We start from the raw sequence: 26,920 nt of genomic DNA, 5'->3' as shown, positions 1-26,920 counted from the left end.
GATTCGTGATAAATTTTAATATGAACAAGATAGAGGCCACCCTTGAAGAGATGGTCAATATGCTCGTTACATATGAATCCACACTTAAGAAGGATAAGCCAGCTTTCTTGGTGGGCTCCTCATCTTCTGCTAAGAAGGGGCCAAGTATGAAGGGCAAGAAACGTTCTGCCCCACCCAAGAAAGTGGAACCCCAGAAGAAGCAAAAGACAAAGGCTTCAAACAATGGAAAATCCAAGGATGTTTGCCATTACTGCAAGAAGCCGGGTCATTGGAAGCGCAACTGCAAGGAGTATCTTGAGCAGTTGGGAACTGCAAAGGGTATGTTCTATATCGAAATAAACATGTCACTTAATACAACTTCTTGGGTATTAGATACCGGATGTGGATCTCACATTTGCAATGATTTGCAGGTGATGACAAGAAGTCGCAGGCTTAGAATGGGTGAGACCCAGCTGAGGCTCGGGAATGGTTCCAGAGTTGAAGCTACGGCCATTGGAGATGTTTGTTTGATTTTGCAGAATGGTTTTAAATTATTGTTGAGAGATGTTTTATTTGTGCCAGATTTAATTAAAACATTATTTCTATTTCTATGCTTGATAGAGATGGTTATTCTTGTAATTTTGTGAATGGGATTTGCAATATTTACAAGAATGAATGTTTAATTGGAAATGGACAACTTGAAAACGATCTATACAATTTAAAACTAAAAGACGTTCCAGTAAATTGTATTGACAAACCGGCGACAACAAACAAAAGGAAAATCGATAGTCAAAACCCGGCAAACCTTTGGCACGCTAGACTAGGTCATATTTCCTCAAGGAGGATGAACAAGCTAGTGGGAGAGGGCATGTTTGATATGTCTGATATTAACTCTCTACCTACTTGTGAATCCTGCCTAAAAGGGAAAATGACTAAATCTCCTTTTAAGGGGAAGCCTGAACGTAGTCAAAATCTGTTGGATTTGATCCATACAGATGTTTGTGGTCCATTTAGAGTAGGGACTCAACATGGCCACACCTACTTCATTACCTTTACTGATGATTATTCTAGGTATGGGTATTTATATTTAATGAAATATAAGTCTGAAGCATTTGAAAAGTTCAAAGAATTCAAGGCTGAAGTAGAAAACAAGCTAGGTAAAAGTATTAAAGCACTTCGATCGGATCGAGGTGGAGAATACTTGAGTACCGAGTTTTTGGACTATCTAAAAGAGAATGGGATTCTCTCTCAGTGGACTCCTCCTATGACACCACAGCTTAATGGTGTATCGGAGCGTCGTAATCGAACTTTGTTGGACATGGTTCGATCCATGATGAGCTTCACTGAGCTTCCACCTTCGTTTTGGGGCTATGCGCTTGAAACGGCGGTATTGTTGTTGAATAACGTCCACACTAAAGCAGTGGACAAAACACCATACGAGTTATGGAATGGCAAAGCTCCTAAGTATTCTTACTTGAGGATTTGGGGATGTCCTGCTTACGTGAAGCGGACAGTGGGAGATAAGTTGGATAGTCGATCCAGCTTGTGTTATTTTGTGGGGTATCCGAAGAATTCAATCGGATATTATTTCTATTATCCTGCTGAAACAAAGGTGTTTGTTTCACGGAATGCCACCTTCTTGGAGAAGGAGTTCTTATTGGATAAGAAAGGCGAGATGATGGAACTCGAAGAAGTTCGAGAAGAACCCGAAATACAAAATAACGATCCCACACCTCAGGAACCATTGCTGGACACGCCTGCACCTAGAAGATCCGAGAGGACTTCTAGACCTCCAGTTCGATATGGTCTTCTTCTTGAAGAGGGTCAAGATGAACCCGACATTGGATGTGATCCAAGAAACTTCAAGGAAGCAATTTCTGATGCCGATTCGAATTTATGGCTTGAAGCTATGCAGTCAGAATTGGATTCGATGCATACAAACCAAGTTTGGTCTTTAGTAGATCCTCCCGATGGAATTGTTCCAATAGGGTGTAAATGGATCTACAAGAGAAAGCTTGGGCCTGATGGTAAGGTATTGACCTACAAGGCGCGATTGGTGGCGAAAGGTTATACTCAAAGGCAAGGAGTTGACTATGATGAAACCTTTTCACCAGTTGCAATGTTCAAGTCCATAAGAATCCTGATTGCCATAGCTGCATGGTATGACTATGAGATATGGCAAATGGATGTGAAGACTGCTTTTCTTAATGGAGACATTAAGGAAGAAATCTATATGAGGCAGCCTGAGGGGTTCACATCCATGGGAAGCGAGCATAAGGTATGCAAGCTTCAGAGATCAATTTATGGTCTAAAACAAGCATCAAGAAGTTGGAACCAGAAATTTGATGAAACAATAAAAGATTTTGGTTTCATCAAGAACCCGGAGGAACCGTGCGTGTACAAGAAAGTAGTTAAGGATGCGGTGACATTCTTAGTACTTTATGTTGATGACATCCTACTCATTGGGAATGATGTAGGGATGTTGCAGTCAACAAAGATATGGTTATCAGGTAGATTTTCGATGAAGGATTTGGGAGAGGCATCCTACATTCTTGGGATACAGATCTATAGAGATAGGTCTAAGAGAATGATAGGACTCACTCAATCAACCTACATCGATACCATATTGAAACGGTTTTCAATGGATGGGTCCAAGAGAGGACATCTACCCATGTGTCATGGAGTTTCTCTATCCAAGTCCATGTGTCCCAAGACTGATGCAGAGATAGAGAATATGACACATGTACCATATGCGTCAGCTATAGGTAGTATCATGTATGGGATGATATCTACCAGACCGGATGTAGCATTTGCTCTGAGTGTCACGAGCAGATATCAGTCTAATCCTGGTCAGATGCATTGGAAAGCCGTGAAGGACATTCTTAAGTACTTGCGAAGGACTAAGAATATGTTCATGGTTTATGGAGGACGAGAACTCAAACTGGAAGGCTATACCGACTCTAGCTTCCAAAGTGATGTGGATGACTCGAAGTCAACCTCTGGATTTGTGTTCATGCTCAATGGCGGTGCTGTCTCTTGGAAGAGTTCCAAGCAGGACACCACAGCGGATTCCACCACTGAGGCTGAATACATTGCAGCATCAGCTGCTGCTAAAGAGGCCGTTTGGATGAGGAATTTCGTCCAAGAGTTGGGCGTCATTCCTGAATTTGTTGGTCCAGTCCCGGTGTACTGCGACAACACGGGTGCCGTTGCTCAAGCAAAGGAACCAAGGTCTCATCAAAGATCCAAACACGTACTGAGGAAATACCACATAATCCGGGAGATTGTGGAAAGAGGAGACATCAGTGTCGAACGAGTGGCCTCTGCAGACAATATCGCTGATCCACTTACTAAGCCTTTGCCAGGACCATTGTTTGACAAACATCGCGAAGCAATGGGTCTACGTAGTATGACTAGTTGGCTATAGGGCAAGTGGGAGATTGTAAGAGTGGGTGCCCAGTGAGCCAACTGTGTGGCTATGGGCTTTGTTGACTCTTTGTATAAACAATCTTTTGTTTAATATTATTTACACTTTTATGGCAATGACTTTATATTACTTCATATTGTTATATTGTGATATACTATTGTTGTTTTGATAAAGACCTTGAATATACTATAGTGTATGTAAGATGTGGTAGAACATGGAGATGTCTATCATGAAATACATCTTATAGTCACTGTATATTCTAAAACCGTTCCTAGTCGATTGAGCCGTCCGATAATAAGGATAAGGATCGCTCGAGTTTGAGACTAGCATTTGCGATGCGGAGTACCACGTTTCATTGGTAGGGAACATGGAGATGTTCGAAGCATGCAAATGGATATTCATAGGATGAATAGTCGAACTACCCTATCCGGACTTTCCAAGTGGTTATCACTTATCGAGTGGATAAAGTCCGCGGTTTTGGTTGTACACCATTAGTCCTTACGACTTGAAACATCATGGAGACTCTATATGCTAGTACTGTGCTTTGACTCGTTTACCGACTCTGAGGGGGTCATCAGGTGTCGAGATTGGGTACAGTTACGACACATATAGGAGTCAATGCATTGTTGTCAAGGATTCACCACATACTTGCGAGTGTGGATATCCTATGCGATCTGAGGAGATATTAGTGTGACAAATCTCTGGCCAGAGTACTTGATGTGATTTAAGAAATGGTTTCTTAGTAGCACATGCGATGTCACTAATTTGATCTTCAAGATGTATTGCATAGTTATCGAATCTTGAGCGACTCTCGATATACCAATGGTTGTTGATTCGATCGGGATATTTGGATGAAGGGACCGTACTGTACGCTAACCAAAATCTACTGGTTCTTGTAGGCACTATCAGTGATACCTAGGGAATCATGGGGCGATGTTGCTAGGCGCTTTACCATGATTCGTTGGGCAAGTCGGAAAGTGTTGTTCCGAGTCACAAGGAGTTGTGAGCCCACGGCTAGCTGTATCCCTGAACCATTGAGGGTCACACAGTGTAATGGAGTTTTAATCCCCGTTGAGATAGTTAAATTTAAAGAGTTAAATTTAATGAACTAAGGAGTTGGACTTCTTAAATAAGAGTGAGGGAGTAGGATTTCCTAAAATGACATAGGGATGGACATTTTTGGAAACCACTGAATTCGGATTCAGGAAAATTTATTTTGACTTTAAAACGTGCAGAAATGGTTTCTGTGCACATTGGTGAAATCGTTTCATCAATCGGAGTCACGATGAATTTTATATTAATTTCTGAACGAGTGGGCTTTGCTTGTCGGGCCCCAGCTTATGACTAATGGGCCCTAAGGTGTTAGTGGCCTGCATTATAAATAAGTTATTTCAGTACAGAAATTACACACAATAGGTCATAATTTTGAGACAGGATTTTCGAAACCCTAGCCCCTCTCAAAAACGTTTTCGGCCGCCTCTCCCTCCCTCTGCCCGAGAAAATTCCGGTCTGTGATTTTGAATCGCAGTAAGGAATAACGAATCAAATTCGTGTATTCTCTTCGCAGAAAACTTCTGATAGATTTTCTAGTGCAATCTATCAGAGGGATTAAACCTCTGTTCGTGGACCTGATTGAAGGCGTTCATCGGTTCCAGGGAGAGACAACAAGAGCAGAATTGTTCTGTTGGTGTCCATTAATCTCGTTGCGAGATTTGAGGTAAAATTTATTTAATTGTTATTTAAATTTTACACACACACGTAATTCAATCGATGAACGGTTGATACCCATACCATGGAAACGTTCCATGAAAAATTTTTAAACTTCCGCTGCACCGGGTATCAATCGTAATTGGTCTGGGAACTCGCCAGTTATCCAACACAATCTCATGCCCCTCAAACTGTAATATACAATTTCTTACAGACTTCACTGATACAATACCTCGACCCAGAGGTGATGAAATAGATACAACAGTAGCTAAGGGCTCTACGGGTAATGAATGCAATGCAACAAACTGCTCAGATAAAAAAGTATGCGATGCACCAGTATCAAATAAGACATAAGCAGGATAACCATAAAGAGAACAGTTACCTGCAATCACATCATCTGGTGTCGCTTGTGCTTTCTCCTCAGTCAATGCAAACACCCTTGCTTGTTGCCTTGGAGGTTGATTCACCGTTTGACCTCCTCCTCTACTCGGTGCGGCAGGCTGTGGTTGAAAAGAGTGAACTGAAGATGTAGATTGACCCACCGGTCTCGATGCTCCTGCACCCTGTGCACCTTCAGATCCTCTTTGTGGACACACTCTTGCAAAGTGTCCCATCTTGTTGCAAATGTGGCAGCTTCAAAACACACCTCGGCATTGTTCATCAGTATGGCGACCTCCACATTTGGTGCAATATACATCAGACTTCTGTCCAGCTCTAGACTGTCGGGATCCACTAGAACTAGAAGAGCTACCACCACCTGATCTCTTGAACTGTTTGCTCTTACCCTTGAAGAAATTTTTCTTTCCACTGCTGCTACCTCCAGCTTCAAATCGTGGTGGCTGTGGAATCTGTGGCTGTTCTTGTGGTTGTATCACTGGCTGTGGCACAAACTGTGCTCCTCGTTGTTTTAGTATCCCTGCTTCAGCACCCTTTGCTCGATTCAGAGCATCAGCAAAAGTATTCGGTCTTCCCGAATTCACCAGTGTAAACACCTCAGGATTCAAGCCATTGATGAATTGATCGGCTTGAGCTTTGTCACTAACAGCGATATGTGGTGCAAACTTCAACATGCTAGTGAATTTGGCAACATATTCTTCAATATTCAATTGTCCCTGTTGCAAACTTGCAAACTCTGCTCCTTTGTCCTTACGATAAGACACAGGAAAGAAACGCTGATAGAAAGCAGTTCGAAATACAGACGAGGTAATAACAGTACCTTGGTTTTCCAGTGCTCTTTTCGTCGCTATCCACCAACTCTTGGCAAGGCCATGCAGTTGATGAATTATCAATCTCACACGACGATCATCTGTATAGTCAATGGACTCAAATAACTGCTCAATATCTTCCAGCCAGTTCTCACACTCTATAGCATTCTCTGTTCCTTGCAACTTCGTTCGTTTGAATGAATTGAATCGTTTCAAAAGTTTCTCCATCGGATTAGCATCACTGAACTCATCAGTAGACGTACTACCCTGTCCATGTTCAGACACTGTCACTGGGACCTGTGCAGCATTGGTTTGTTCAGGCTGATTCACAACCAATGGTTGTCTAACTCTCGGTGCTGGTCGGGGAGGCATATCTGATAATCAAACAAATTAGTGTACAATTCATCATACCATAACACATTTATGTTTCAGTTCCTCAATGCCTTCTCAAAAGATCGAATCTGATTCAGTCATATTATTACATTCTTCCAATAATATCAGATAACGGATAGCATGCAATTCTTAAAGTTGTAAATCAAGTCAGATAATAAACATGCTTCAAGAATACTTAAATCAGAGTAAAAGACTCGATCTACCCCACCCATCTATTCTTAGTCCGAGAAACTTAAGGCTCTGATACCACCTGTTGTGGGGCCTCGGGTTGCTAATCTCAAATCTTAAGGGCAATTAATGAATAAGCAATCACCAAGCATCCGAAGCTGTAAAAAACAAAATTTTTTATTTTTTTTTAAAAATAGGCTGCGCTCGAGCGGCTGAAAAATGCCGCTCGGGCGCGCCCTGCCCATTTCGAGGCAGAACTCTCTGCCCTGGACTGTGCTCGGGCTGCTGTTTTCTGCAGCTCGAGCATGGCCCTGGGCAAATTCTTGCCCACACTTGACAGCTCCAAAACTTGGCAATTGACAACTCCAAAACTTGTTTCCTTTAATGTAAACACAAACTTATACATCTAACAAAGTCTCAAGCAAGTAAACATGCATTTTATTACATCAACCAAGTCGCTAAAGAAACGATAACGATAACGACACAAACTATCTCAAGTATTATACATGTATTCCAAAACCAACAAGTTCTAAAGTTCCTTGCTTCTAACATTCAAAACATCATCTACAACCCGAGCCCTCACGTGCTAGACTTTCTCCCAACTATCAATGACGTCGATGATCTGATCTTGCCCTCTCTGTCGTCATGCACACATACAAAACAAGACAACAGCTGGATAAACTCTGGTGAGATATAATTCTAAGTATAACCAACATATCGAAAGCGTTAAATAAATCATATTAACTCTATTTCAAACTCGACTCAACAAATAGAGTACTCAAACGCTTTAAATACGAATTGATTCACATAACTTCGAAGCCATCAAGATTCATAAATGATCTTGACATGGATATCCATCTAACGAATTCGTAAACGACTCGCAAATAAGGTTAACCGCAACCTTGGCTTATAATCAATTCGATATAACATCATATCAACTCAAATTTAAAGATCCACTACCTGAGATGGATCGACAACACCACAATCAAATCAAAACATAAACAAGTATGTGATTTTTACGTGCCAACTCAAAGATAATCATTCTTGAGTTTCAAAGTCCCTACTTTGCGATGTCGTCATTATACCTTCGTTTATTGAGGTTCTGAACTCTTCAAATCTGTAAGATATAATCCAAACACATATATCAAACTTCATATCAACCTATCATTTCAGAAACGAGTCAAAACCATCAAGATTTCATCAATCAAAACCAATTCAAACCTCAATCAACTTTCTTCGGTTCAAAGTCGGCGTCCCGTGTTGTTGGCCTTCCAAACGTGACTGAAATTGAACAAGACACATTCTTTAACAATGATAACATCTCAATAACAACATTAACTCAGAATTCGGCTATCAAAACAGTTCCAAAACTCGATTATACAACGTAGCGATTCAAAATTGGTAACCGACGTAATTCCCGACTTCGAAACTTGTAACTCAACTTATATATCAGCATATATCTTATAAAACTCAGCCATACAACAACATATCAGCAGCTATACTTGTCAAGATACATGCTACAAATCATAATCAATCCCTTCAAGCATTCAACTTTGATCCGGTGTTGAAACTAGACGCAATACACAACTCAAAACATAACCGAAAACTCAATATCTGATATCTGTCAATTTTCGAAATTCAAACCATGCTAAAAGATATAAAATCTTACACCAAATCGAAGCCCTTGTTGTAAGGAATCCAGAACACTTTTCGGAATCGAAATCGGATAACCGTAGCGAAAGATATAGCAAATCGAAAATCACAATTTCAAATAAATTTGAAGAAGTCGGGCACTCTGTATTCTAATTCTGATTTCTGAATGAAGTACACGTATCCATGCTTCTAAAAATAGCAAAAATCAGATAGCTATAGATAAATTGCAATTTAGTCCCTGATAACTTCGTAAATTGCAATTCAGCCCTCAGTTCTCTTTTTATTTCAATTTCAATCATAAATAATTTAAGAATATTAGAATTTAATCAAAACTCTAAATATACCCAAATTAAATATACACGGATTAAAATCAAATTAAATTTGGATTAATTTCTAAGTTTAATATTAGAATCGAGGCCTCACACATCACCTTTTAATAAACTTCACATAATTTGGCATTTGTGCCAAAGTATCAGCAAAAGGGATGTTGATATGTATCTTCTTGAAAATCTCCAAGAATTTTGAGAACTGCTCGTCCACTGCCTTCTTTTTGAACCTTTGGGGGTATGGAAGAGGAGGTTTGTATATTGGTTTCTGCTCAGGTTCAGACTCTTTCTCCTTGACCTTCTTCTCGTCAACTTCAACTTTTTCAGACGTCTTGCTCTCAGATTTGCCCTCTTCATTATCCACCTGCTTCCCACTCCTCAACGTGATAACATTACACTGCTCCTTGGAATTCACCTCAGTATTTCTTGGGAATTGGCCTCTGTTATTATCTTTCAGTGCATTCGTCAACTGCCCAATTCTAGTCTCCATGGATTGCAATACAGCACCCATGTTGGCCACGTGCGTCTCTAAGTTGTCCAGGCGAGTCTCAGTCCTTGCCATCCTCTTGCTTGATTCCTGCAAAAATGAATTAACAACATCCTCCAAAGGAGGCTTACCCTTACCTTATTTGTATTTTAGCCCAGAGGAGGATTCAACACATTATTATTATTTGCATGTGAAAAATTCTCATGATTACGCAAACTAGGATGATATTGATTGGGTACAGGATTACCTCGATTGTTGTTGTGATTTTCTGTTGTTCACATATTGAGCTTGTTCCACACTCTCAAATCCATCAGTAGAATTTACGGCAATCGCCGGCGATGCTGTATTAATAGAAACTTGATTGACTTTGGTCAGTGCAGCCAACTGTGTAGAAATAGTAGCCATCTGAGCAGTCAAAGCAGTGAACGCATCAACCTCATGAATTCCAGCAGGCTTCCTTGTCGCAGATCTCTCACTCGGCCACTGATAACTGTTAACAATCATTTGCTCAAGCATATCATAAGCCTGTTCAGGAAATTTAGAAAATATTGAACCTCCAGCTGCAGCATCCACAGAAATACGAGTTGGTCCATTCAAACCATTGTAGAATAATTCGATCTGTTCCCAGTCCGGAAAATTATGGTTCGGGCATTTCCTAAGCAATTCCTTGTACCGCTCCCAAGCTTCATACAGTAACTCATAATCTTGCTGTTTGAAAGTAGTTATCTCAATTTTCAGCTGGGCAGACTTGGCAGGAGGAAAGTACTTAGCCAGAAATTTGGATGTCATGTCTTCCCATGTAGTAATACTCCCAAGAAGTAGTGACTGCAACCAACTACGAGCATTGTCCCTAAGAGAGAACGAGAACAATCATAGTCTGAGGTGTCCTCAGTAACACCATGAATCTTCACTGTGTCAGCAATCTCCAGAAAAGTACGCAGATGCAGATTTGGATCTTCAGTAGCTGCACCCCTGAACTTATTCTGCTGCACCATATTAATCAGATTTGGCTTCAACTCAAAATTATTTGCCGTGATGTTCTGCCGAGCTATCACAGAATAATGCGTATTGATCACTGGTCGAAAGTGATCTCTTATCGACACCGAAGCATTATTTACAACTCGTTATCTTTCTCTTTCTTCATTCATTTGTTGTAACTCTTCTCTTCTAGCTTTTCGCAATGCTTTAGCAGTTTTCTTGATTTTCGGATCAAAGAGCAGTGAGTTGTAACTTTGGCTTTTTTGCATAAACTGCATAGACAGGAAAAATTTAAAATTAGAACCAACAAAATAAAATAAAATGCTCTAAATCAAAATTAAGACTAATTATCACAATTTAATATAAATCAAATAAAATTCACTCTCCGGCAACGGCGCCAAAAACTTGTTGCATGTTTTTCGCTCGCAAGCGCACGATGTCAAGTTATAATATAGGAAATAAGTCCAAGTCGATCCCACGGAGAATGAATAAATGATATTATATCAAATATTTACAACTAATAAAATCATAATCCTATGTAGAGCTATGAAAATGGTTTGATTTTTATAAAACTAAAATTTGCAAGAAATAAAATTAAATAACCACGAGTTCACGAGATGAAAATTCAATAAGCGATGAATGCTAGAGGTTCGACTTCACTTGACTGTATACCATAATTTATTTTTAACGATTGTTCAATTATAAAATCTTATAGTTTATTGGCCAAGAATTCCTATTATTTTCTACTACCTCTCTCGAGTGTCAAGCAGAAATTTGTATTCAATAGCAAACTCAATATGTCTATCTAAGTTTAACTATTAAATCCGATAAATGGCATGAGAATTCTTCTAATGACTTTTATGGAGTTATATGCCTCTCGAATAGTATAAACACCAAAGATGTATTTTGATATGTCGTATTGAAAATCTCCTCTCTCGAGTGATAGATTCTATATAAAATATCATTCAATCTATGACCAGTAAATTGAAAGCATTAAGATCAGGAAAACACAAATAAATTGTGCGAAGAAATTTAAATATATAAATCAAAATATCGCAATCATGGTTTTCAGTCAAGATCCGTCTACCTCTAGACTAAGAAATTAGTTCATAACGCAATTAAAAATCAAATAAAATATGTTTTTCCAACAATCCATCAACTTGAAAAATAGAGTTTAAAGGAAAACTAGAACAAATTAAAATTAAGCTTTTCCGTCGCCGGATGCCGCCTTCTTCCGTCTTCATATCAAATTCTCGAGCTCTTGTGCACTTCAAAACTCTCAATAGCCGTCTCTATGCTCTGAAAACTCTTTAAACCCTCGTATCCTCCAGAATAAGTCATAAAATCCCTTTTAAAACTCGATTAAAGACTTTCCATATTTTAGGAGACTGCGCAGCGCTGGAGCGCTAATTATTCGGTGCTGGGGCGCTCAAGTTTCGTACTTTATTTTTCAATGACAGACGTATAGAACTGGAGCGCTCAAAAGAAGGTGCTGGGGAGCTTAAGACATGAAATTACGGGCGCTGGAGCGCTAGGAATATGGAGCTAGGGCGCTACTTGTTCTTCCATTTCACAATCTGCGCAGCATTTTTGTAAAAATCATAATTCGAGTTCTAGCCGTCGGATCGAGCTGAAAGTTTGACATCAACTTTAAAACATTCTAATCTTCAATTTGAACAGTTGGATTTGATTGTCTTTAACATTCCCAGTAATTTTCTGAAGTTTGCTATCCCGTAATTCGGCTTTCCGCTTCTTCTTGCTACTTTTCTTCAAATCCTTGCAACTCACAAAAACAACAACAAATACGCATAATATCCACTCGATACATTACAAAATCCAAGTCAAATCATATATAAATTATGTGCATAAAATTCACTTATCACTCGTACGCTTGCGAGTATTTTTCACAACAAGTTTTTGGCGTCGTTGCCGGGGAGTAAATTTTGATTATTTTTTTAGTCTTGTTAACAATTAGTCTAGATTTTAATTTAGATTTTTTTAATTTATTTTTAATTTAATAATTAATTTCTTCTTATTTTTAATTGCAGTTTTTGCGACGATCTCAAAGTGCTAATTCTCTACTGTTTGATCCGGAGATCGAGCGCACTACACGTGCTTTGAGAAGAGCGACAAGAGAAGAATTAAGGAACATGGCTGAAGAAGAAGCACAACAAGCTCCCTTGGTGCCTATCAGAGATCACTTCAGGTCGACGATCCAGGCTCACTATTCTGGAATCGCTCGAGGGACCATTAACGTCAAAAATTTTGAACTGAAGTCGGCGTTAATCAACATGGTTCAACAGAACCAATTCAATGGAAGCGCTACAGCTGATCCTCACCTATACCTACGCACTTTCTTAGAGATAATCGATACAGTAAAAATTAATTGTGTGTCTGAGGATATTATATGCTTACGTTTGTTTTTATTTTCTCTCAGGGATCAAGCCAGAAGTTGGTTGCAATCACTGCCACTTGAAAGCATCAATACTTGGGAGGGGATGGCAGAAAAATTTCTTGCAAAATATTTTCGTCCTGCCAAATCCACCCAACTGAAGATAGAAATCAGCATATTCAGGCAGATGGACACTGAACTGCTCTATGAAGCATGGGAAAGGTACAAAGAATTACTTAGACGTTGTTCTAACAACAATTTTTTAGATTGGGAACAGATCGAGTGGTTTTACAACGGACTGAATGCTCCTACAAGGATGAATGTGGATTCTGCTTCTGGAGGTGCTATTTTTGCGAAGGACCCCGCTCAAGCCTATGATATGTTGGAGCAGATGAAGATCAATAGTTTCCAATGGCTATCTGATCATATGGAGTCAAGAAGCCAGCTGGAGTGTATGCAGTGGATCCTCTCACATCCATCACTGCTCAATTATCTGCACTAACTACACAGGTAGCTTCTTTAAATAAGATTAATGTTGCAGATTCAACTAGAGTGGAAGGATCACATACCCTAGAGGAAGTTAATTATATCAATCCTAATGGCTACCGAGGTTATGGAGCTTACAGAGGTAATCAAGTTCCCAATACTTATCACCCTAGTTTGCGGAATAATGAAAATTTTTCATATGCTAACAATACTAATAAGGGTGATGGTAAGTTGTCTTTGGAGGATGAGGTTAGTACCTTTGTGCAGGAATCAGGTAAGAGGATGGCAAGAATTGAGTCTCACCTTGACAGCTTGGAGACGCACATGGCCAACATGGGTGTTGTACTTCAATCCATGGAGACTAGCATTGGGCAGTTGGCAAACATACTGAAGGATAATAACAGAGGCCAGTTTCCGAGCAACACTGAGGTAAATCCCAAGGAGCAGTGCAATGCTATTATGTTGAGGAGTGGAAAGCAAGTAGATAGAGAAGAAAGCCAGCCATCTGAAACGTCTGAAAATGTTGTTGTTGAAGAAAAGAAAATTTTGAAAGCGGTTCAAGAGAAGGAGCCTGAACCTGAGCAGAAACCGATGTACAAACCTTCTCTTCCATATCCTCAGAGGATCAAGAAGAAACCTTTATATGAGCAGTTCTCCAAATTCTTGGATATTTTCAAGAAAATTCACATCAACATCCCCTTTCCTGATGCTTTGGAGAAAATGCCGAATTATGCAAAATTTATTAAAGAGGTGATGTCCAAGAAAAGGAGACTGCTAGAGAATGAGGTGGTGAGCTTAACTGAAGAATGTAGTGTTGTTCTACAAAAGAATATGCCACAAAAACTTAAGGATCCAGGGAGTTTTACTATTCCTTGCATGATTGGTTCTTCTTATTTTAATAATGCACTTTGCGATTTAGGAGCTAGCATTAATCTTATTCCTTTGTCTGTTTTCAGGAGCTTAGGACTTGGCGAGGTGAATCCCACAATGATCGCATTGCAGCTAGCTGATAGATCTATCACATATCCGCTTGGAATCATTGAAGATGTTCGGGTAAAAATAGATAAATTTATTTTTTCGGCGGATTTTGTTTTTCTAGATATGGAGGAGGATGCAAATATGCCACTGTTATTGGGGAGACCATTCGTGGCCACTGCTGATGCCAAGATTTAGGTGAAGAATGGTGAGTTATCGATGGGTGTGGACGGCGAAAGAGTTATTTTTAACATATTCAAGAAATCAAGTAATCTACCCATCGAGGAATTATGCATGATTGAGCGAGTTGTGAAGCTGGATGGCCATCCCAAACTTGTTAATGAGGTAGATTCAAAGAAGAATGATCCGAAGGTTCCAAAGAAGAAGAAGAAAACAAAGAAGAAATCAAAGTTTAAAAAGGTTGTTGAATATATTTGGAGGGTGAAAGCGAAAGGAAAGACCCTCAACAAAGTGGAACCGGGCTAGAATTGGAATACAGTCGGGCTATGGACTATAAACTAAGCGCTTTTTGGGAGGTAACCCAAGCTACTTTTTATGAGTTTTTTTATTTTCTTTTAGTTGTTTTTTGTTTTTTTTCATGTAGAAACTTGACTTCAATAATAACTTTGAATTGTGTAGGTGAAAAATTATGGAGCTGAAAGAGTTTAGGAGCCACCCCTAATGAAGAGTTTTGAGTGATTAAGAAGGTGCCGAGTACTGACGCTCTGTTCCCAAGGTATGTGCTATTGGTTTTATTTTAATTTTTTTGTACATTGAGGACAATGCACAATTTAAGTTTGGGGGATGTTTAAAAAATTTTGAAAATTTTGAAAATTTTTCATGAGTTAGTTTGAGTTGAATAAATAATGTGTACTTGTGTTGGCCCATGATGAAAATAATTTTTTGTGTTAAAAATGTTAATGTTAGTTATATTTAATCTTGAGTTCTCACTCATATGCACTATGCCTTGATTGTCTAGACTTAAGTGATTAGAGAAGCTTTGTGATTTTGTAAGTGAATTGGATGATTTGATTCTTAACTTTGGTGATTTATGCTTGAAACTGAGGTAGAATTCTACGAGCTTAGAAATGAATTAGGCATTAAAATATGAAATGATTAATAATAACTCCATCCGGGTCATTGATAAGGAATTGAAATCCTAATTCTCTTGTCCTTGGCTAAGTATGCGGAATAAATGGGGTTGCAAAAGTGAAAGAATTAATTTTTTTTAAAAAAGTTAACAACTCCATCCGGGCTTGGAAAGTGTTTGAAATTATATTCACTGTTCCATGCTAAGTTTGCGAAAAAACATAATGGGGTTGATGTTCCATCAGGGCTATAGACGAGGGGATTGAAATTCGAATTCTATCTTTAGTTATAGATAAGTATGCAAGTAATTATTGAGGCTAAATAAAATAAAACCGGATGCAAAATCCGGTGATTTTAGAAAAAAAAAATGATATGTCTTGAACTTAGCGAGTAGAAGTTGAATTTGGTGGAGAGTGTTTTGAAACTAGAGAGCGGAATTGATGATTATGTGAAACAAACTTGTTGAATTAGTGTATCAAAAGCGAGGAGGATAGACAAGATTGGCAAATCACACACACACGAGAACTCTTGAGAAAATTAGCTTACATGTGTATTTAATCTTGGAATGTAAAAATTCGAAGGTCGACTATATTGCTCATTATTGTTTTACTCGGGACTAGCAAAAGTCTAAGTTTGAGAGAATTTGATAAGTGAAATTTATGCACTTAATTTATATATGATTTGAATTGACTTTTGTGATGTATCGAGTGGGTATTATGAATATTTGTTGTTGTTTTTGTGAGTTGCAAGAATTGGCGCGAAAGTAGCAAGAAGAAACGAAAGGATGCATTATGAAGTATCAACTTCAAAAAATTACTGGGAATTATTGAAGCATCAAAATCCAATCTCCAATGTTCATATTAAAGTTAAGGTTGTTTTGATGTTTCTGTCAGAATTTCAGCTCAATCCGACGGTTAGTTTGGGAGATATGATTTTTTGAAAATTATCACGCGTTGCAGAATTGGACATGCGAGAGTAGAGCGCGCCCGCGCCTCTAACAGGTGCGCCCGCGCCTCTTGGACGTGAAAATGGAAGCCAAAGACGTAGCTTAGGAGCGCCCTCGCCACTCTACTGCGCGCCCGCGCCGTTTGTAAGTCATATTTTATAATTTTTCGGGAAGGAAATTTTGAGACTTTTTTGAGCTTTATTCGGCGGGCTTCGAGGACATATAAAAGGGACTTCAAAGGCACAATCAAAGGGGAGAGCCGCCTGACAACACAACACAAATTGAGAGAGCTTGATCGTGACAATTGGAGAAGAAAAATATGTGCATCAACGTAAAGAATTTGAAGAACAAAGGAGAAGATCGTCGACCGGACACGGCATCGAATATTCGGATTTGTTTTCTTCCTTTCGAATTTGTTATCATTGAATTGATGTCTAAACTTTTGAATATGACTGGTGTTTATCTAATTTTCATCATGAACTAAATTTTCATATTCTAGGGGTTTGATGTAGCCTGGTTGAGACGCTTTTACGAATTGTTAATTTTATTGGATTGAATTCTCCTAAATTAATTGTTTTTCTAGCTATGATTATTTTTTCAATTACTTGATCACTAATTGAATCGTTATACTTATTTGAAACCATTGCTCGGGAGAGGGGATTTTGAATAAGATCATTAGAAATTACACCGTTAATTGTTTATATAGCTCGGGAGAGTGTATAACGTTAACGGAGCTTTAGGAAGAACATCGTTTTATACATATCACTAAGACTAGATTTTTAATAGGGATATTGAAATTGAATCTTAGTTGATACACATTATTTGTTGCTCGGGAGAGGGAAATTAATATTAATTGAATGAAATTCATGAAAATAATTTAATTAGGAGTAGTTGCTGTCGAAACCAGGTGAAATCAAAACCTCTAGACCCTTTTTCTCTCATTGATATTTTTCGGAAGTTGTGTGCGAGTTTTTCTAAAATTTTTGAATTTTATTTTAAGTTGAAATCAAAACTCTTTATTTGATTTTCTAGATAAAGTTTAGACTATTCTAATTACAAGCACTAAATATTTTTCATTTTACTATCTTTGGGAACAATACTTGATTTATCACTATATTAAAACTTGACACTCGTACGCTTGGAGTATTTTTCACAAAAACCGCAGTAGATTTTTTGTACATCCAGGCAGCATAAAGATGTATAAGGATCTTCGCACTCGATTTTGGTAGAAAGGGATGAAGCGCAGTGTTTATCAGTTTGTATCCCGATGCCTTGTGTGTCAGCAGGTCAAGGCAGAGTTTAGACGACCCGGAGGGTTACTTCACAGCTTAGAGATTCCTGAGTGGAAGTTGGAGCATGTGACGATGGATTTTGTCACCTACTTGCCTATGTCTTCCAGGAATTGTGATGCTATTTGGGTTGTCGTGGATCGATTATCAAAGTCAGCGCATTTTCTTCCCTATAACCGCGATTATACCTTTGATAAGATGGCACAATTGTATGTGCGAGAGATCGTTCAATTGCATGGCATTCTGTTGAGCATTGTCAGTGATAGAGATCCGAGATTCACCTCGAGATTTTGGGGTAGTTTCTAGCGAGCCCTTGGTACTACTTTTAGTTTGAGTACGACTTATCATCCAGAGACGGATGGACAGTTCGAGCGTACTATTCGCACTTTAGAGAATATGCTTTGCGCAGCGGTGATGGATTTTGGTCCAGCGTGGCATGATCATTTACCATTGGTGGAGTTTTCTTACAACAATATTTTCCATCGGAGCATTGGCATGGCACCGTTTGAGGCTATTTATGGACGTCATTGTCGTACACATTTGTTTTTGGATGAGGTTGGCGAGCGTCAGGTTGAGGGTCCTCAGATGATCCAGCAGATGACTGATGCAGTGGAGTTGATCCGACGCAAGATTAAGGCGGCTCAGGATCGACAAGCTAGCTGCACAAACACTCACCGGAGGCCATTACACTTCGAGGTAGGAGAGCTTGGATTCTTGCGTGTGTCACCTTTTTGGAAGGTGATGAGGTTTGGTCATAAGGGTAAGCTGACCCCGAGATTTATTGGTCCTTTCGAGATTCTCAAGAAGGTTGGGGACGTGGCTTATCGTCTAACATTTCCACCAGATCTTTCTGGGATCCGTGATGTGTTCCACGTGTCGTTGCTAAGATAGTACGTGGTGGATCAATCGCACATTTTTCATCCAACCGAGGTGCAGTTAGATCAGGATCTGTCGTATGTGGAGAGGCCCTTACGGATTCTAGACAGGAAAGACAAGGTACTTCGTAACAAGCATATACCGTTGGTGATGGTACAGTGGCAGCGCAGAGGTACATAGGAAGCTACTTGGGAGTTAGAGAGCCGGATACGAGCCGAATACCCCGAGTTATTTTGAGATTTTTTACTTCCTTGTATCAAGTTTGTACTTGTTCAGTTGTATTAAAGATTATTTGGTTGACTATTCATGTTTTCCTCAAGACTTAAATTTCGAGGATAAAATTTCTTAAGTGGGGAAGAATGTTGTAGTGACCCAACCCGGATCCACTAACTAATCAGAGTTATGAGCATAATTAAACATGCATTAAATAAATCGCTGCGGAAAACTTAAATAAAAATAGACCGGCAGAATACAACCGGTTAAATAAATTTGATTATACAACCCAATCGAATAAATAAACCCTAAAGGCAAAACCTATAGCTAATCCTGCTGTCTTCACTGGTCACTGGCTACATCAAGCTCCTGGTGCTCAATCCTGCACCTACACCTACCCCGTCGAATGGGGTGTCCAGATACACATAAAAGACTGGACGTGAGCTCTAAGCTCAATATGAAAGCATTGGGTAAAACATACAAATATGATGCATGCAAATGATAGGGTATCCATATCTGGGATAACTGTATATAACTGCTCAGTAATGGCGCCTAGGACATGAGTGGTACAACCCGGGGAGCAAATCCTGTCGACACTGCTCATTCCTATAGAACGTAGACCGTGTCCCCCGATGCTAGCCACCCATGACCCATCAGTCACTGGGCCATAGGCATCAACCGTCCAGACAGGGCTGAGCGGCCCTACATGGATCATCTCACAAGATGGACAGACACAATATGATATGCACATGCTGCATAATAATATGACACACAAATGCAACATATAAGCATGAAAAACCCGCTGGCTATCTCAGTCTGTACTTACGTACCTTACTACAGGCAGTCCTAGCAGTCCCACTCTAGGTTCTCAGCCTATCATCAACTCTACAATGCAAATATCCATGCATCATTATTTAAGCTCTAAAAGCCTTAACTAAGCTATTGCATACCCCTAAATAATTTAAGGAGACCATAGCTATACCTGCGTCCGTCGTCAGCCCACTGATGGCGACTATCCCGCAACTAGGGCACACCCCTGCTGCAGATCCACAGCCTCGAGCACTGCTCCACTACACGAGCAGTGCTCCGTTACTATGTCAGACACTGTTTGACTATGCTAGAATATTTTCCTTACTCCAACTCTAAAATAAGAGTACCCAAAGCCCTAAAATAGAGCCACGTGGGCGAAGGATAGGATTTCGGAATTTGCACCAAATGAGGAGCTCGGACCTCATATTTATAGAACACGTTCGGATCGTTCGAACTAGCCTTCAGAGCGTCCAAACTGCTTTGGGCCGTCCGATCGTCTCATCAGATCGTCCGATCTCCACCACGTGTCAATCCAATTGCATGCAACCATGCACCTGTCCGATACACTGTTCGGATGGTCCGAAGCCACCCTTCGGGTCGTCCGAACTTACCCTGAATGACGTCACCGATGACATAATATTTAGGACAGCTGGCTGGGTCATGGTTCGGATCGTCCGAACCCACTTCGGATCGTTCGAAGCCTTCAGAGCCTCCGAAGCCTGGCTCCGTTCATGTTCGGATCCTCCGAACCCAAGTTCGGAGCGTCCGAACCCCTTGAACCATACCCACCATTTTCGAGTGTTCTGAATCCATTTCTGGACTTCGTTAACCAATTTGGAACTTTCTTAATCATGTTTTACTTAATCTAAATATGATTACATAATTAATTATTCATTAATCGTTAATTCTGGATACGGGTCACTACATTCTCCCCCCCTTAAAAGATTTCGTCCTCGAAATCTAGTGTAAAACCTCGAGAACGTACAAGAAACCCTTGCTCGAGTGTCTGGTCAAAATAGCTTCCGACACACTCAGACTCTCGTCGAATTACCTATATGCTCCATTAATGCTTAACAACATTAATATTATTTCACTGAAAATTACTGCGCTACTGGTCGACAGTCGAACTTCCCTAGCACTAGAGTATCGTAACACTGATACATCTTTCACTCGGACCACGATCTTCCTGACCATGAAGGATACAATACCCGCTTGATCAAGATTATCGTCTCAAAGGAAATCTTAAGCTAATGAAGACCAAGTCATAACCTGACTGGTTTACGACAATCATTGAATCACAAATCAAATTAACCATCTAATGGTTCCAAAATTTCTCGGTGTTCAACACCTCTAGTCAGGAAACACTTTCCCCAACACTGTGCCAACACAACAAAGCTCAAATTCTCCTCAAGAGAATCTAGTTGTTCAAGTCTATACTTCAACGTAACTGCTCACAATGTTCCCTAGACTGGTTACCCTCCCCACTCTCCCTGAGCACAACCGGCTTCCCAAGAAATATTGGGAACTTAAACCATCATGTCTAGTACATTCTGTTGTACACGTTTCTTAGTATAACCTCAACATTGTGCCCTGATGATAACTATCATCACTTGAAATTCATGATGCTACGTCATCTCCTAGCCATTGGCCTGCGAAGTCACGCATACATTGCAATGGAAGTCATCACGCCTCTGATGATCTACATCATCTTGATCATAGGTTATTCACCTCATGATTTGATCGATGGACGTCCTCCTGATAGTTATACATACTCGCAATCACTGTACACACATCAAGACTAAGGCAAGCTTCCACCAATATGCTCGACTGGGACATTCCACAGTGCACATACATATGGAAACACTTCCTATTCCGTCTCGAAACTCTACAGTCATTGCACCTGGTATAACTCAACTCAGAGTCTCTGATAATACCATCAGCTCATACCAACCTCCCAAGGTTGAATCATAAAGATCCTTGGAAACTAAATCCCAACGGATTCTCAATAGTCAAATCGCTCCCTTGCCGAATGCATCAGTCTCAGCACTGAACGATCTAATTCATCGATTCCCTAGTCAATCCTGGGAAATACTTGTGCTCGAAGTAACTTGCCACACAATGCGTCTCTGATTGTTGTTTATTGCTACAATGCAATATATTTGACAAACATTCTGCATAGATGTGACTCACTGAATTGAAAGAACAAACTCGATCCGTCACGATCTTGCGAAATCTTCGACCCCAAAGGCAACCTCGTTGGCTACTAAGTCGATCCTTGACTATCTCAGTCATATATCGCACATCACTCGCTGGAAGATTAGTGACACAACCTGCTGGATCTCGAGAATTATATCCCAGCTAATGTCATACCACATGATTAGACAACTAATGTTTCCTTGCTAATGTCCATTAGCATTTCCAAGTACTCGTCGGATCCAACCACAATGGTACACATAGATGCCCTCACTTAACCGAAATGTCCGGTCAACAATCTTCACTATTGTTGTTCAATGGAAAACTCTCACATGAAACAACAACATGATCCTTTTCTGACCTATTGCTATTACTAAGCAATTGATTGGATCAATATCAGCTTCTTTCTTAATAAGAATGCACGATACTGGAAACTACCAACTCCCTTGCTTGTCTCCACTGTCAAGTTAGCACCTAACTTGATCATACAAGTCAATTGCAATCTTTCAATAGATTCGTCTATGGCAAACCTAGAGATTCTAAATCATCCAAATTGTCAAATGCTTTGAGATGGTATCCAGTACTCATCCCATAAGCACTACTCGAAGAATACTACTCCAAGTATTTCTTAATTGCTACATCCTGATCAACCCCGATTGGCTCAACCAATCTAACTCGTCGATCTACTTAAGCTCGCACTTATCAGATCAGACCATATCACCACTGATCTTCTAAACCTACATGGCTCGGTCAATAACCATGACTCAGCTGCCACAAAGAACCATTTCCAAACGGTGTCAGATCACGGTACATAAGTAGTTTACTTGGCACAAGTCCTGCGCCTTTTCAGCACTACTAACCGCTGCTTCGTATTCTGAACTTAATCATCCTAACTCTGACAGAGTTAGCCAATTGACACTAGTAGTCATTAGCACAGATTCCGTGCCACATCATCACTACTAATCACTGTCTTGTTCGCCCAAGGCAAACATCAAGATAAGCTAAGCCCATTTCCATCCCATGGAAAATCCTACGCTCAATCTCTGAAAATGTCAGGCAGTACTTAGCGCAATCACCGAACTCACTATCCTTGCCTCATTCATTCAGGATGAACATCGTGATTCGTCAAGTCCAAAGTTATACCTAAGGAATTTCCAAAGATTCCCAACATTCCCGGACATGCTCCTGATTACATCCCTTGCTAATATTGTGCAACAATTTAAGACTAAGGTAGCTTACCTCAATAATCCACCTGGACAACCACCAAGGTTTCACGGGTATAGGCCATGCTTCCCTCACATCTTAAATAGTCATGTACAATCCTCAACGTCTGACATAATCTATCACAGATGAAGTCAATCATCATGAAGTAATTTTCCTATTCGAGTCTAAGTCTTGAATCAGTATCCCATCCAGTATCTCGGATAACTCCTATTACAAGGAAATTCTAATCACAACTCTGATGATAACCCCTAGTCATCGCCGGTAGAAATCCGTCCACCTACTAGATCCATACGTGTTGCAGTAACCCAAAGGTTAAAACCTATCTGCTCTTAGTATACACTTGTCAAGAAAATCCCTCCATGACTTGTTCCTACAGCAGAATACAAAACTATATCTCTGGCACACCAGACGATATCGAACCATCGATATCAAACTTGATATCTAATCCAAGGTCATACCTCGTCGTGACTGTCACCAAATCCTTAGACTGAATAGCCTTCCCACCACCATCTCCTGAAGCATAAAGGCTCCCAGGTAACCTCTGAAGTACAAAGACTCCCAGAGTAATACTGGCATAGGGTCGCGCCCCATCACGTCTAGTCCTAGTCATAGTACACAACTCTTGGCATATACTGGACCTGGCATCCTGATGACAATCCATCATCACAAGTCTCAACCCAACAAAGGTCAGACAGCCTACTGTTCCAAGAAAACAGCCTAGAACAAAGCCCAAATGCTCTAAACCGAACAATATGCCTAATGCCTCTAGATGAGTCCACTCATCGCTGGCACTATCTTAGTCCACTGATTAACTAGGTCAAACCTAGGAAAACTCCTAGATTAACCACAAGTCAAACTGTCGCAGTCTGCCCACTCGAATCCCATGAGTTACCACAGTTGAACACTAATCAACTAAAACAATGCCAATCCTAGCAAAATCACTCACAATCATTCACGAATTGCTGGATAAATAAAACATGTATCACTTATTTCAAGTTATGTACAATTATCTTTATTACAATCTCATGTAATAAATACAGCATTCAAAATACAATGAAATGTACAATCGAACTTGAAATGATACAACCAAAGTATGATGATTCATTACAGCTGAAATACTGTTTACAACTACATCAATACAGTATTTAAATCATCGTACTAGTCTTCGTTTCTTGAGCATGAAGCTTCTAATCGACACACGCATCGATACAAGCATACTCCCTGTAAGGCCCGAAAATATTAAGTTCTGAATTACGGGATTTAAGATTTAAATTCCAAATAAAAGTGAAAATATGAATTTAAGAATTTATGAAGATTAGAGATTTCAACTTCGGGTCAGAAATATTTAATTTGAGGATTTTCGGATTTTAAGATTTTAATATCCGGAATTCTTAAATTAAAAGATTAAAAATATTTGAATTGATATTTATGGAATTTAAGATGTGAATTCAAAGATGATAAATATCAAAGATTGAATTTAAGGATGAAATCCGAGCAAGGACCCATTTACAAATATTGAGAAGTTCAAGGACTAAAATGCGATAAGTTCCGAAATAATTTAATTTTAATCCGAGAATATTTAATTTGAGAATATTTAGAGTTTAGAATTAAATTCTATTATTCTTAAATTATTTAGGATTGAAATTGAATTAAATCTCTTGTCCGGGGACTAATTTACAATTATTCCAAAGTTGAGGGACCAAAATGCAATTTTCTTGCAAGTGGGAATCACACGTGGGCCTCAAATATGAAATGAAATGGATTTCATTCAGATTGTAGTCAAGAAACCGTGAGCAAATAAAAGAAAAGGGTTAAGCCAATTTTCAACCTTTCAAGCTCCCGTAAAAATTAATCCGCCCGGTAGAATTTCTGATTGAACATATATTTGCGATCACATCTCCAAGTGCTTCGTTTTGAAGTAAGTTTTATGAAGTTCTACCATGTTTGAATTTTAAGTTGTTGTTAGAATTAAGAGTTGATTGTATAAATATGTTTTAGCATATACGACGATAGCACATCTAAGACGGATTGAGAAAAGATCGTCGTTTGAACATGTTTATGAATTTTGAAAGATTTATCAAAAATCTGAAATTTAGGGATTGATATGCACGTGTGTAAGCTACTGAATTTGTAATGCTATTGAGTTGAAATGCTTGTTATGAAGATGTTAAAGCCTTTGGGATTTTCGAAATCGTATCGTTACGCCGTCGGTTCAAGATTTTGAATTAATAGACATTATGAATGTCTAGAGCTGATCTTTAAGCTTATTGTGGATGAATTGAATATGATATTATGTTGAGAATGAAGATATAATGATATTTGAATTGAAAGATTTATCGGACTCGAATAGTTGCGACGTCGGTTTGAATTTCGATTGTATTAGCAAGATTTGAACTGTATAAGCTTTCAAGAAACATCGATTCAGATTGGACATTGATGTTTAGATATGTTATAATCTATTTCAGATTTGAATTGAAGATTATCGAAGTTGAATCGACGAGTTTGAGTTCGAATGACTTGAAGTGTTTGAAGTGGAATCAAAAACACCTTCAAGTAGCACTGATTGAAATGAACAGCATTGTACGACCGATTTGGCTAGCGTTGAGATGATCAGCATTGGCAACAGATTCAAGAGGTTTGAATCGCGATGAAAGGTATGAGTTGACATTATTCTTGCCAAGTAGAACAACTCGAGAACGTGGTGGTTTTCGAGTTATCCTAAAATCACATACTTAGTTGTTTAAGTGCTCTAATGTGATTTACTTGCTTTTGTAGCCTTGAATATAGACTTATGTTGTAGTAGCCCATAACCAAAATCAGTAATTAAGGAATTAATCATAATAACTTGGGTAGAGTTCGGAAGCTCCGATCAGGATCGGAAGCTCCGAACAGGATCGGAAGCTCCGATCGATATTACGTCAGGCATGACGTGTGGCAAGACCGGAAGCTCCGATCAGGACCGGAAGCGCCGATCACCCCTATCCGGAGTCAACAAACGATATTTTGACACGTGGCAAATCAGGATCTTCGGAAGCTCCGATGGCAGGATCGGACGTTCCGATCGAGGTTCGGACGTTCCGATCAAGGATCGGAAGTTCCGATCATTTTCTATAAATAGAAGGCCGAGGCTTCACTTTCATTTGCCAATTCCGAGTTCTCCTTTTCATTCTAGTCCTTTTAGAGGTGTTCTAGTCTTTTTAGGCTTGGTCCGGAGGTCGGCGAGGCGTTCGATAGTCGTAGCGGAGTTGTGCCCAAGTTCTGGAGGCATCGACATCAAAGGGCTAACGACGGACGAAGGTATAGCTTTTGATTCCTATAAATATTTAGGAGTATGCAATAGCTTAGTTTAGGTTTTTAGAGCACTTTAATGATAGTAGTATCATTTGGCAGTGTAGAGCAGACTATAGGCGTGGACCTAGAGTTGGTAGAGCTTGCACTGTTTTGAGGTACGAAAGTACTGTTCGAGATATCCTGACTGAGTATGCATGTATTATGTGACTGCATGATTTATATGCCATGATATTATGCTGCATTCATTTGCATCTTGCTGTATCTCTTTCGAGATGTCTGTTAGTAGGGTTGTACCCTATCCTGTTAGTGGATGGACTTCCATCGATTTGGGTCCGGCGTATCCACGGTTATCTTGGTATGGGAGCCACCTCCTGAAACTACGGCACATCGTGCTACATACCAGGGCCCGGTCTGTCTCTGTTATCTGATCCTTGACCTCGAGTCTATAGGGAGTTCACTTTGCATGCATGTATACTCATACTCTCGCACTGAGCGTTTTATGCTCACGTCTCGTACTCTGTGTTTCTGGACACCCTATTCCATGGGGCAGGTTTGCGATTGGACGAGGAGGGTGGATCTAGGAGGGGCTAGTCAGTGGTTGGCCAGCTGGAGCTTCGTCTAGGTTTTATTACTGTTGTTGGGTTTATACAGCTATTTGATTTGGTTGTATATTATTGGATAAATTACAGATTCCTTTACTTGGGATTGTAAAATGTTTATGTTTTCCGCAGTTTTATTCTGATATCTATTTTAATTAAGTTAATTGCATGCCTAAGTTCTGTTTAGTAGGTGATCCGGGTAAGGGTCACTACA

General features: G+C 39.6%; 1 non-coding gene across 1 annotated transcript; it reads left to right on the top strand.

The window, feature by feature from the left end:
• The first annotated feature begins 9,979 nt into the window (after window positions 1–9,979).
• LOC140876730 (small nucleolar RNA R71) lies at window positions 9,980–10,085 on the top strand. Its single transcript, XR_012148967.1, has one exon. It is a non-coding gene; the product is annotated as a small nucleolar RNA R71 (small nucleolar RNA).
• Window positions 10,086–26,920: the final 16,835 nt, after the last annotated feature.

Source organism: Henckelia pumila, chromosome 1 (genome assembly GCF_033568475.1).
Source record: "Henckelia pumila isolate YLH828 chromosome 1, ASM3356847v2, whole genome shotgun sequence".
Classification (NCBI taxonomy): Eukaryota; Viridiplantae; Streptophyta; class Magnoliopsida; order Lamiales; family Gesneriaceae; genus Henckelia; species Henckelia pumila.
The sequence above is the reverse complement of the archived record's forward strand: the minus strand, read 5'-3'. Positions and strand labels throughout refer to the sequence as shown.